The following is a 13297-nucleotide window of genomic DNA, read 5'->3' as shown; positions in this document are numbered from 1 at the left end:
ATATATATATATATATATATATATTTAAATATTTTTGCGGGGTACAGCATTTATTATTGCTACGTAAAGAGTAAATTTAAACGTGTTCGAAAACAGTATTTATTTTAGATTGTGAAATTTAAAAATAAAAGTGAATTTGTCAGCTGACCGGTTTCTAAGCTTGCTCAACATAGCTAAAATCGAGCTTAATTACGTTTTAAAGAGAAAAGGGGGAAACAATGAATCGGAGATGAAAAAGTAGGGGGGTATCTATATATATAAAAGCGAAAATGTGTGTGCGAGTGTGTGTTTGTATTCATGTATGTATGTATGTTTGTGTCTGCTAAAAACTTTCGACCGACACAACGAAAATTCACAAACTTGGTCTCACGTCGAAGCCCCACCTTACGGACAACACATATCGAAAAATCGGCCCTAAGTAATAATCAGAATTTGTCAACTGATCGATTTTCTGCAGGGCCCCCCCCCAAAAAAAAGTGGCATTTGATTGTTAAACATTACATATTTTTAAATCGACTTACCACTGTCCCAAAAATTACAGCCGCCAACTCTTATACATAAACTATTCACGCGGCCGTTTATTTTGTGTTAACTTGTATTTAAAACCCGCTGAGTCATGTCACGTGATCTTGACGGCAGCAACCTCTAATGGCCGTCGGAATTTACAATTTAAAAATGTAGTTATCGGTAAAAAAAATAATTGAAGCTAAACTACGAACTTATACGCTATGGCAACGTTACCAATGTTATTACCGCATTCAAAATAGGTTGATACGATTGTTAAACGAAAAAAAAAATGAAGTAAAAAAAATACGCTTACAAAAAATATTAACGATCGAAGTTTTTTTTTTTTTAAATAAAAACAACCAGACGCCATTTTCCAGTCTTTAAACTAAGGCAGACGAAGTGAGTGAGAGAGAGAGAGAGATAGTGAGAGGGAGAGAGAGAGAGGATGAGAGTGAGAGTGAGAGAGTGAGAGAGATGTCTAGACGGATTTGACAAGGGGGAGGGTCAACAACACATGCGTCAGATGACGTCATGACGTCGTGACCTGATTTACTTTAAATAGTTGATAAACCGAACAGACTTTATATACGCCGCTGTAGCGCAGGTAGTTAAGGGCTTGGTTCGTTATCTAAACTCTTTGAGTTCGAATTGTGGTGTGAGATTTGTTTTTTTTTTCGATTTTTTAAATTTAAATATTGAACCCTGTATTATTTAAGCAATTTTTCACGTAACGTTCCTTTTCCTGGCTTTTTCTTTTCTTTTTTTTTACTTCGCTTATTCTTAGCGACATACGGGTATCCACCGATTATTTAAATTTAAATATCGAAACAGGCTTATTAAAGCAATTTTTCACGTGTCTGTTTGCTTTACGTTAGATTTTTTGTGTTTTTTGATGTTTTGATTACCACCCCCCGCTTAATTAAAACGTTGTTTTCTTTTCTTACTTCGTTTATAACAATGCTTACATCGTCATCGTCGTCGTCGTAACGCTCAACGACTTTCAAACATCGTACACTAACTCATTCTGGCTGGCCGATTTTATTTTCAACCTTCGCCTCAGGGCTTCGGGTTCTATCCTACCCCCCCCCCGTTTTTTTTTATTTCAGACCACACACACCTACAAACACACGGGAACGCCGGGTACCCCTGCTATTATGTATATAAAAAGAAAAAAAGAGGGAATATGAATTAACTATTAAATAGAAACTAGATAAAGCCCTAAGAGATTCTCTCTTTGTTTGCAAAGAGAAGGTGTCAGAGTCTTAATATACATATAGTTTCTAGATTTCTATACTCATAGTTTCTACACCATTTAGGATTTCTAGGATGTGCTTTCTCTTATACCAGCATTTGTTTCCAGTCTTCCTGTACATACTCTGGTAGTAAACAATGTCGCACAAGTGGAAGTGTGTGGTTGGACATTGCGCACCTGCTGCAACAAAAAAAATAAATGCAGTGTACCCATAATCTGTCAAAGACTGAAGGAGCCTTTATATATATATATATATATATATATATATATATATATATATATATACGCTTTCCCAACATCCTATCTTAAGTTATTCACAATAAGGCAGAGTGTAGAAACTATGCATGCATAGACTTATTCATGAAATTCGACATACCAATCATTTAATGAAATAACATAAAATTAATAAGTAATTGATCATACCTGTTTATCAAATACATATATCAATTATTTAACGTTTATGACGATTTTCGCATAACTATGGTTCTGTATATTTTAAATATATATATATATATATATATATATATATATATATATTTATATATATACATATACAAACATATATATATATACATATATATATATACATATACATATATATATACATATACATATTCATATATATATATATATATATATATATATATATATATATATATATAAATATAATTCTATACAAGCACTTGCCCGCTTCGGATATATACACAGCTATGCAGATTACCCAATATATAACTTGGACCTTATTACCAAACGGATGTAAAGAGCGCATAACATGGATTTTACCAAGCGAGCTGGATCTTAAAAAAACTTTCATATACATTATCTGCAATTGCTCCTACTACAGGACTTCTGATAAATTCATTATTTTGACCTTGACTTTCCATGTCTCACTGACTTTAGAAAATAGGGTGCATACCTTATAAATATTTGCTAATGTTTTCTCTCCTCTGATGATATGGTAGATATCGAACACCTATAGGTTAAGGAGATACCTTTCTAAAGCATTCGTCGTCTTGCTGAGAATAATAAATATTGTTTGATATGAAATTCATTTCAATGAGAGTTTTTTGAAATTCGTTGAATTAAAACTTAATATATGTATATATATATATATATATATATATATATATATATATATATATATATATATACAGTATAACTCCTATATTTCGTTCAAATTAGAGGATGCTGTTCAAGTTCTGTGATAAAAAAATGTGCTGCAGTTAACTTTTATTGTCTAAGAATTAAGTAATAGTAAATACTTCAAGTTTATATTAAGTTGATTTAACGATATATTATAAGTAAGAATTGTTAAATATTATTACCAGGAGTAAAAACATTGAAAATAAATTAAATCTACTCTTACTTGTTATGCATTTATTACCTAAGTTATCATCTACAAAAATTATACATATATGTAAAATCAAGTTTATTGATTGATTTATTGAATGTGTGTCATTGCAGTGTCTATTTTTATCGATTGAACTCTCGGGCGCTGTCATTGTGTTCCGTCAGCGATCACGAAAATCTACAATTTCTTGGTTTTATAGCTTCTTAATGATTATATATCTTCGGAGTTACATTGTTTGCAAAACATAATTGCCACTAAACAAGGAGTTTTTTTTTTTCTAGAAATTTTAAAACCGTCTCCATAGACGTTTCTGAATCATTCCATGATATTGCCTCATTAGAGTGCTCTTGGTTAAGAGAATAAGAGCTGTCGCTATTTTCATCACCATTACTGCCTTCAGGATATTGATGAGTAGTACTGTTACCTTTTGTACCCACATTTCAACATCATTTGCATTAAGTGATTGAAAACATCATTGTTGGTCGGTAACGGTTTGGTTTCAAGAATGTTTTTCAGACCAGATGTATTCTTTGATCCTTTCAGTTCAGAAGCCTTTGGCGCTGGGCACAATTTACCCCATGATTTTCTTAATGTGATTTCTCGAACTTGATGCTATGCACTTGCGAGAAAAAATATGGCATCTTTGATAGACAAATGGGGCTGAAAATAGCTTATTATCACGGTACTATTTATTATATTCATCATGAAATCATTTCTGTAGAAACATTTTAAGTTCCAAATAATCACTTGATCCATATATTTTATGAGAGAAGTCACATTATGGGGTAAGTAACAGACTAAAATATTCCCCCAAGATGACACTAGTTCTGGCTCAAGAGGATGTGCTCTTCAATTGTCCAACAGAAGCAAGTACTTATAATCAGGGTTACGTAATTAAAGAATACACATCTGGATAACTGGCACTAATTCTCGCAAAATCCATTTTTAAACAACTGTTAATTCATCCAATCCATTTCATGAAGAATAGGATACTGGCAAAGGCGAAACTCCTTTCAATGCTCGGGGACACTTTGATTTGCCGATGCCAAGAAGCTTAAGTTTATGACTTCTAGACGCATTAACGCATACCATCACTGTTAGTGGGTCTTTATTTAATTTGAATCCTTTCATTTGCTGCTCCTCGGACCCGCCCGGCTAATGTTTTTTGTAGATAAGCACTTTCAATTTACGCCACTTTCCTCAGCGTTGAAACATCTGGTGTTAAACCATAATCGGCAGTTATTGTCTTGAATTTGTCACAATAATTTGATGTTGCCTGTTTGCTCAGCATATCGTTGTTCGCCTACCATAGTTAACTGTCTTATACCATGTCCACTCTTAAAGCTCCTAATCAACCTTCACTGAATTTCATATCTTCCTTAAGAGATTTTGCTGTAGCAATTAACATGGCCACATATATTGCTACACATTCATTCCGTTGTGCTTCAAACCACCCATGCAATAATCGATGGAATTCAACTTGCTTTGGTCTGCAAAGGGTCCTTCTTTTGACATGTATTTTATTTGAACAGAAAGAGCAGCCTTTAATGTTTCCTCCTTTTTCATTTTAATGTAAAACAGTGTACTTCTTCCGATCTTATTAATCTCTCAATATAACACTATTTTCAATTCCAGCATCAAATTTTTCTATAATTTGTCATTTTTCGAGTAACGTCATTATAACTTGTTTTCATTTAGTGGCAAGCCATTGTGATGGATGGTTTAAAACTATTTTAAATGTAACAATCTGAAAAAAAAATACAGTTAGCGTAAATTAATTATCAATAGGTAATCGACATTAATTACATAGTACCAATATAAACATTTCTGCGCAATATCTGACTAAACGATGTAAACAGATTTACTGCAACTCCGCATCAAATATGCTATTAAAATTTCAATGACGAGACAGTTCATGTTTAGATAAATGTCAGGTTTAGGAGAAGTCCAAATGAGAGGAAGTCCAACTTTAGAGGAAGTTCTAATTAAATAATATATAGATATATATATATATGTATATGTATATATATATATATATATATATATATATATATATATATATATATATATATATATATATATTGTATTACGGACATAGTTTATATGCCTTAACATTATACACTTGTTCATGCGACTAAAAGCAGTGCAAACTCGTCCCTTTAACTCAAAATATTTATTGTGTTCCCGAAAAACTTTCTCGTCTATTTCAACTATATGCCACCTATTTTTATATAAATAGCGCCCATAAATATTTCCCTTTCTTTGCTGTAAATCTACTTTAGATTGCTTCTGCAAAACTGAATGTCGCTTAAGCTTAGAGAGGAAATCAGCTGTGAAATTACTTGGATAATCATGGAAACAAAGGGCGGTGCTTTTTCACTACTTATCCTTGTCGATGAAAATGTAAAACCCCAATTCTAAACATCAATTGTTGGAACTACAAATAATGTTTCTTTTCACTAAAAGAATCCGATGCCCAGTACTCATGAATTCTAATTGTTTGCAAAGAGTATATCCTCATAAGTTTTTAGGATCAATGCGCAACTTGTATATTTTTTACATGTGAAGTTTATATTGCATGTTTGCAATGCAAACTGGGTTTCCATAGAATAATGGCAATACTTTTTTTAAAACTAATGATTTAATAATGTGGTAAAGAGACCTTTGACCGGTTTTTCACAAACTGTCTGTGGGATTTAAAGGCAAACAACTTGATAAATATTGTGATTATATGTATATTATACTATATATCTTATAAAAGTTCTATAAAATTCCATTGCCTTATTATTATCTTGCCATTGGTATGATGATGACTAGATAGACACAAATGTTTTTTAAATTTAATCAGAGGACATATCTTTGACAGGCGAATTATCATAATTTTTGTAGGTTTTAAACCAATTTCAATAGTATATGAACGATACGATATTAAAGTTTATTCCTAAAAGTAGAAAAATGGTTGTACACATACAATATACGAAAAATGTTTTGACAACGAGAAAAAGTATTTTTTAATAAATTGTTATTTATTAAGTTTTGAAGGTAAATAAGTTCATTAAAATAAAAGGTTGAAAAATAAATATTAGTTTTCTCTGTCTATTGAAAAAGTAATTAACAATGTAAAGTCTGAAAACAAGTAATTAAATAAAAGCACTTTGTTTGTGGAAAAAAATACCTCCCCAATTAAATGATTCTCGCTTCCACTTACTGAAGTTAAAGAAAGTAATCGTGACGTAGATTAGACGGAAGCCCAACATTTCAGTCAGTCGGAAAGCTGTCTGAAAATGATGTCAGGTTAAAAGGGATATAAATTCTGCTGTTTTTCCTAAATAATGTCCATCCATACATTCTATCGAGAACATATGCTTTTTACTTTTTTAAATTTAAATATGAATATGTTGTTGCTTTAAAATAATACAATTAGTTTTATATTTCAAGATTTTGTAGAAATTATGTTACGCGAAGGAAATACATTTATAAAGGTTAATATTCGAATTGTACTCATAAAGGTTATGCGAAACCTGTAATACAAATATAAAGTAGACATATTTTTGGAAATTAAAGTTTGTTGTGTGAAAATATTAAATAAACAATTAAATATTTTAAGGTTAACGTAATATTTTTTTCTCTTCGAGTTATATTGAATTCATTAATGTAGACTTGTAAAAAGATGTATTGTTTCCGTTTAAGAATATTTGTTTTTGATAAAAACAAGCAAATATGAATAGATTCATTTTTGCTACTGAAATGTATACATTTAGTAAAGGTATTTTTGTTTAAATACAGTAATATATTTTTACTAAGATTAAAGTAAATATCCTCGGTTCATTATTTTCAGTCATCATTTTTTGATAAATAATGAAAATATAATTAAAATGAAGTTAATTTACTTATTTTTGTTAAAGTTTTTTTGTAAATGTAGGGGTCAAGATATTTGTAGATTTCGAGCATCGTAATTAAAAACAATTATGTCACATAAATGAAAATAATAATAATAATAATAATAATAATAATAATAATAATAATAATAATAAGAATATTAATAAGAATATTAATAAGAATAATAACACAAACAATAATAATGATAACAACCAGGTTTGTAATAATATTAAAATAAATATTACTACTACTACCACTACTACTACTATTTATAATAATACGAAGAAGAAGAAGAAGCAGAAGAAGAATGCGCACAAATCGAAACTATGCAAGCAAAATATGATCTCTGTCAATAATGAAAGCCAATTCTAGCAGAATGCAAATGGAGGAAAAACAAAAACAAAACAACCAAACCGGACAAACACAAAACGCTACAAAATCCAGATATTGGAAAAGCAACAGGCTCATACAGAAAGGTGAATCACTCAATAAAATGAATGAAGAATCACAGAACCTCCATAAAGGACATAAAAATGAACTCAGCAAGGAAACACTCAAGATAACGCTACGAAAAATAGCAAACATGAGAGTACCCGATCACGACGTAATACATACATATTCGTTTTAAAATTCTCTATACTGCATAAAAATAAGTACAGAACTGGAAAATATATATCTACGATTCCTACTTACGAAAGGTTCCGGAATAGATGAGCGAAGGACGTATCTATGAAGCAGATGTGTCAGAAGTGATCGACAAAAGTGAAACACAATTTCTGAGGAAAAACGAAGAAAAAATAAACATGTCATGCAACTACACTATAACAGGTTTACCTACACTGTAAACATACTACCAACATAACTGAGGGAACGGCATTATCATTACCTTAATAATCGGTGAGTACTCGCTGCGGAAAAAGGAGGCTACAAAGAAACCATCAGAATATCTGACTTATTATAAATAAAACCAATTACCTGACAACAAAAACTTAGCCATTGTATGCATCGACTACGAGAAAATTTATGAAATCCTCCTACAAATATTGATAGTAAACTGCTTGTGAATGTACAAATATACCGGAAAGATTATCAATCTTATAGAAATGCAATGAGAATATTGAGCGTTGAAAACATATCTGATAGAAAATACATACTGAGATCAAAATACAATGAGATGTCTTTTAAGGTTATTTCCTATCACCGATATTTTTTCTAATAGCTAGGATCCCCCTTTACTAAGTACTATGATTCCTATTTACTAGGAATACGTCAAGTCGGAAAAAAAGATACCAATTACAGATAAAACCCCTATCATATACGTAGTTTATATGGACCTGTTTTCAAAACTCAATAACGAACTACAGGCGATAATACAGGGAATAAGAGTCTTCAGAAATTGTGTGCCCTGCTGATCATGAAAACGGGGGATCTTAAAGTAACGGAAGGCATGATACTGCGAATGCAAATGGAACTAAATGGACTTTATAGGTTAAGCAACAGAAGAAGAGAAGCATCTTAATCAGAAGAACAGAAAACTAATGACTACGCACAATGCAACATATCCAATTAATGCTACCGGTCGACTCTTTGTGAAAAGCAATGCCATAGGAAGATTGTAGGATTGTACAGAGGACGTTGTAAATAATACAAAACAGAATTAGAAGAATGCATAATGCAGAATAATAAACGAATAATCGCTACATGCAGCACCACTGAAAAAAAGCAATAGTGAAAATATACACGAGGGAAACAACATGCGAAGCAAAATAAAAAGAAACAGACCTACACGGATGATTCATAATCAGGGTATTAGATGAGACAAAAGAATACGTTGATATGCCTAAAAGGTAACTTTAATAAAGAAAGAGAATCATTCATAAAAGCTCTCAATTTAACGCAATTAAAAGTGAACACTTCAAAGCAAAAATAGATAAGACACTGATAAACAGCAAATTAAGACTATGTTGGCAACGAGACGAAACAATAAACCGCCTCAGAGTTACCACATAATAATCACATCCAGAAAGTTGGCCAAAGAACAATATGAAACATCATATTGGGAGAGCAGTTAGGGTTATGGTTAGGGATTAAGCAAACAACTGCATCTTGAACACACCGATAAAAAGTGCATGCACACACTCGCAGTAGTAGTTGAAATTTAATGCCATAATAACTTTTGCAACATAGATATACAAACGGACGCACTCATTCATATGTTATAATTGGAAAAAAGAAGGAAAACTATTGCCAGGCTGTAGATTTTGTTGTTTCTTCAGACTATAGAATGAATTGACAAACTACATATATGCGTTCCAAATACATGAAAGATGCCAGAGAGCTCAAATGAAATATGGAATGTGAGATAAGGCAAAGATAACGCCACATATATTAGTAGCGCTAGGAACCATCCCAACACATCTGAAAAATAAATGTGAGAGATTGAAATCAGAGGGATGTATAAGAAGACACAACAGATAACAATAATGAAAACGGCTTACACATAGTCCCTTATATGTAGCAACTAATAAACATAGACTACAGGCATAAGCAGTACATAAGCTATAGACAAAACAGAAATTGCTAACGATGTAAAACACAAAAGAAACGAGACATGAAATCATGAAAATTGAAACTGTATAATTGCAAGTAAACAACCTACCTTGGTGACTGGAAGCACCAGTCAGACCTCCGCTGGATGAGTGCAAAGACAGCTTCATGGAAGCTTATTACTACCCAAATTCCAATGGAAAACAATGGTCACCGTCAATAAGAATGTAAGGGTTAGCGATTATCGCGTGATTGCAAACTTATTCAGCAAAAGCTATCGAAAATCTGGAGTTATTTGTTAGTACTTATAGTTCAGAAAACAACACAGCTTGTTCTTAAACAGAAACCTTTAATGACAGATATTGTGACTAATCTTACTAAGTAAGTAATAATAATAACACAGTAGCAGGTATGATTTTTAATGTCATCCGGCATTTGATAAGATATGAGATAGATTGAAAGGAGGAAATGTTGATGATTTATAATTAGTATTGATAATATAAGTATTGATAGAAACACTCAATATAATTATAAATCTCAAATTGTCTTGCTTGCGTTTAACATTTTTTCCAGTACTGGTGTAAGAGTTTGGTTTAGGATCTCCAGTTTTGCGCAAAGACTTCATACATGGGACTTGTTAATCAAAATAGAATACAAAATAATACAATTTTATAAAAGAAATAAATGTCATGGTCCAGGTAAAAATCATGGGTAAATGTTGGAAATTCGATTAAGTGATGCTCTTATTGTAAAACAACAAAAAAAAACATGTTGGGGAACTGGCATATTTTTACTGCAAAAATGGCAAATCAGATTGCCAAAGTAAGACAAGTTGCCAAATGAACTCCATAATTTGCTTATGAAAGTGAAGAACCCCGCCACTTCTGAAAACACCTGAACCTATATTAAAGTCCATTTCAAATGACTTTTTGTTGCATAAAATAGATCCATTATAAATCCACAAAACAGATGTAATCTATGAATAGTTATTCAAGTGCAGATATATCACAATACTGGATAATTATTACCTAAGAAAGTCAATCAAGCTCAGTTTATTCAGATATACGTTGCAGACAAGCAATTCAGTATTGACGTACACATAAATTTATTCTGGAACAAGGAATTACGTCGGACTATAATAGAAACTATTGAACATATGCTAAGACGTTGTAGAAATTATATGGTCGTATCTCTCTGAGGTAAGAACATGATATACAGCACACCTAGTACAGTCATTGTAACACATCCTACGAGGAAGACAATTAATGTGCATGAAAGGCGATACAATGATCAAATAATAATGTAGGAATAATTATTCATAGGGACAGTCAACAGCAAACGAGGTCACGCAATATATTGTTGAGAGAAACGTGGACACCTCAAACAATATCAGAACACCATATACCATACGATCTACAACAGTATATAATATTTTCCTAGATTGCTAAGATACCTTGCATCACGAGAGGACAGTGACAAATAACCAAAATTTAACTACTACGCGTTATAATGCCTGCGGCATTATGATTAAGAGATGGGCGCGGGTTGTGGATATGGAAGAGAAAAATTGAAGTGTGTCGTTCGAAGTATATTTGATTGAATGAAACCTCTCTTAGATCTACAAATTACAGATGTTTCCTCCATAAATTACCTGAAAATGCTGATCTTAGTAATATTGGAAGAACAGTTTTTTTGCCATGAAAATTTGTTAACGGTCCTAGATTTATGCTGGCGCTTCCAAGATGCTATGATGTATGATTGAAAATATGGAACTGCAGGAGCTGCAATTCAAAACTGGCCTGAAGTAAAAAATAATCTCATCGGGAACCCATTCATAGTAGACCTGACACAATTGCAAGCGATTTTAATTTATAAACGAAGCGTTACATTAAATATGCAACGGCATCATGTTTGTTAGACAATTAGATTGCCTACATGCTAAATATTGAATACACGAAAAGGGGTTTAACACATAGGCATTACCTGCTATGGATCAAAGGAGAATCTAAACCCAGACCCCAGAATTATGATGACTATGTTCAAGCTAAAATACAAAGTACAGTAGGAGATCCAAATAGACATGCAATAGTACAACTCCGTGCTGGAAAAATAGGGGACACTTTTAAAAGGTATCCAAAATCAAACAATAATCAAAAAAGATGTTGACATAATTCATGCCCTTTTTATAGGCAACGGTCACCAGTATTGAGAGGTCACTAAGGCCATAAAAAAGTAGAAGTGAAGTAACAATTTTTAAATGGGCTGTATCTTACAATATGACACTACTGAAGTTGTTTAACTTTTACATTAATGTAGGAGTTTGTTCCTCTGTTAATTCCATGGAATACGCAATTAAGTAGACATAAACGAAAAACGATCAGCAGCTTTCAGTGTAATCAAAGACGAAAAAATATAGCAATCTTGACAGGGATTTATATTTGACCATCAGAAACATTTTCCATTAAATCTGTATTTCCAATTCATGTTAGTGAACCTGCAGTTGTACGTCTTCATATATATCTTTCTGATCAATATCTGATCTTTATTAAATGGAAAATCTACAGACAGTCTAGTAACAATGCTTCTTCCGAAATGCTTCCAAAGTTTTTCAATATTTGCCAAAATGATACATCTTCTACTCGCGTGTGGCAAAACAGGAATTGGTAAATAAAAGTGGATAGGAGGAAAGTCGGTTACCCAGATGGTTTGTAAGCAAATATTATTGATCGAATGCACAGTCTCCAAAAATATTGATGGATTGTAATTTTTTTCGGATACTAGTCTATTGTGTAAAAGAGCCGATTCTTTTTAATCGTTCCATTATTAAAAACTATTTGAAAGGAAAGGGTATTACTGCTTACATTTGATACAAACAATGGAGTAGGCAGAGAGAACAAGAATGTCAAAAGCTATAAAGTTATCTGTTCATTATGTTACTCTTTAATACAGAATGTTCAAATCCTCTTATGTTGTAGGCAAGATTTTTCAACTCTATATCAATGGATTGTTACAATGCAATGCAAGTCCAAATCAACAATTGCAACATGGTCAGAAAAGGCCAGCGACGACACGTTGAATGTATACATGATACACGTTTTACTACATTCAGGTCACTACAAGAGTTCGGATTCTCTTTGCCTCTGAATCTGCCTAATGTGATCCAAATGAAAATAGTAATGACTGATGGGCATAACTAACATTTAGCAGAGAGAATGACATATCCGCATGTATTAAATGAGGAACAATAAAACATCTATGAATGCATAAGTAGTTGCTTAGAAAAAAGACTCTTCTCTATTAATTTACATCAATGTTCAGTAGGCACAGGAAAAAACTTAATAAAACTTGTCCACTACAAAATTAAGAGGCATGGAACAAATTGCACTGTAGTCACATCAGGAATTGGCGTAGCATCGACGCTCGGTGGTTGAATCGGTTATTTCAGATTCAAACTTCCACTGAATGTAAGAGGAAATGATGTTTGTATTTTTGATAAAAATTCCAAACCAGCTAAATTGAGAACGGCAACAAAAATAATTATTTGAGACGAATTTTCAATGATAATTATGAAGTGTTTTGAAACGTTCGACAGAACTCTCAAGGATATATGTGGAACGATGAATACATTGGAAGGGATATTGAAGGTGTTCAGTGATGAATTTAGGTAACTACTACCAGTCATCAAAAGTTGAAATGATGCTTAGATTCATTATGATTGAATCAAAAATCGTATTTGTGGCGGAACTTTAAGAATTTGATTT

This window comes from Euprymna scolopes, chromosome 5, assembly GCF_053919585.1.
Source record: "Euprymna scolopes isolate OS-2025 chromosome 5, ASM5391958v1, whole genome shotgun sequence".
NCBI lineage: Eukaryota > Metazoa > Mollusca > Cephalopoda > Sepiida > Sepiolidae > Euprymna > Euprymna scolopes.
This window is presented reverse-complemented; position numbering follows the sequence as displayed.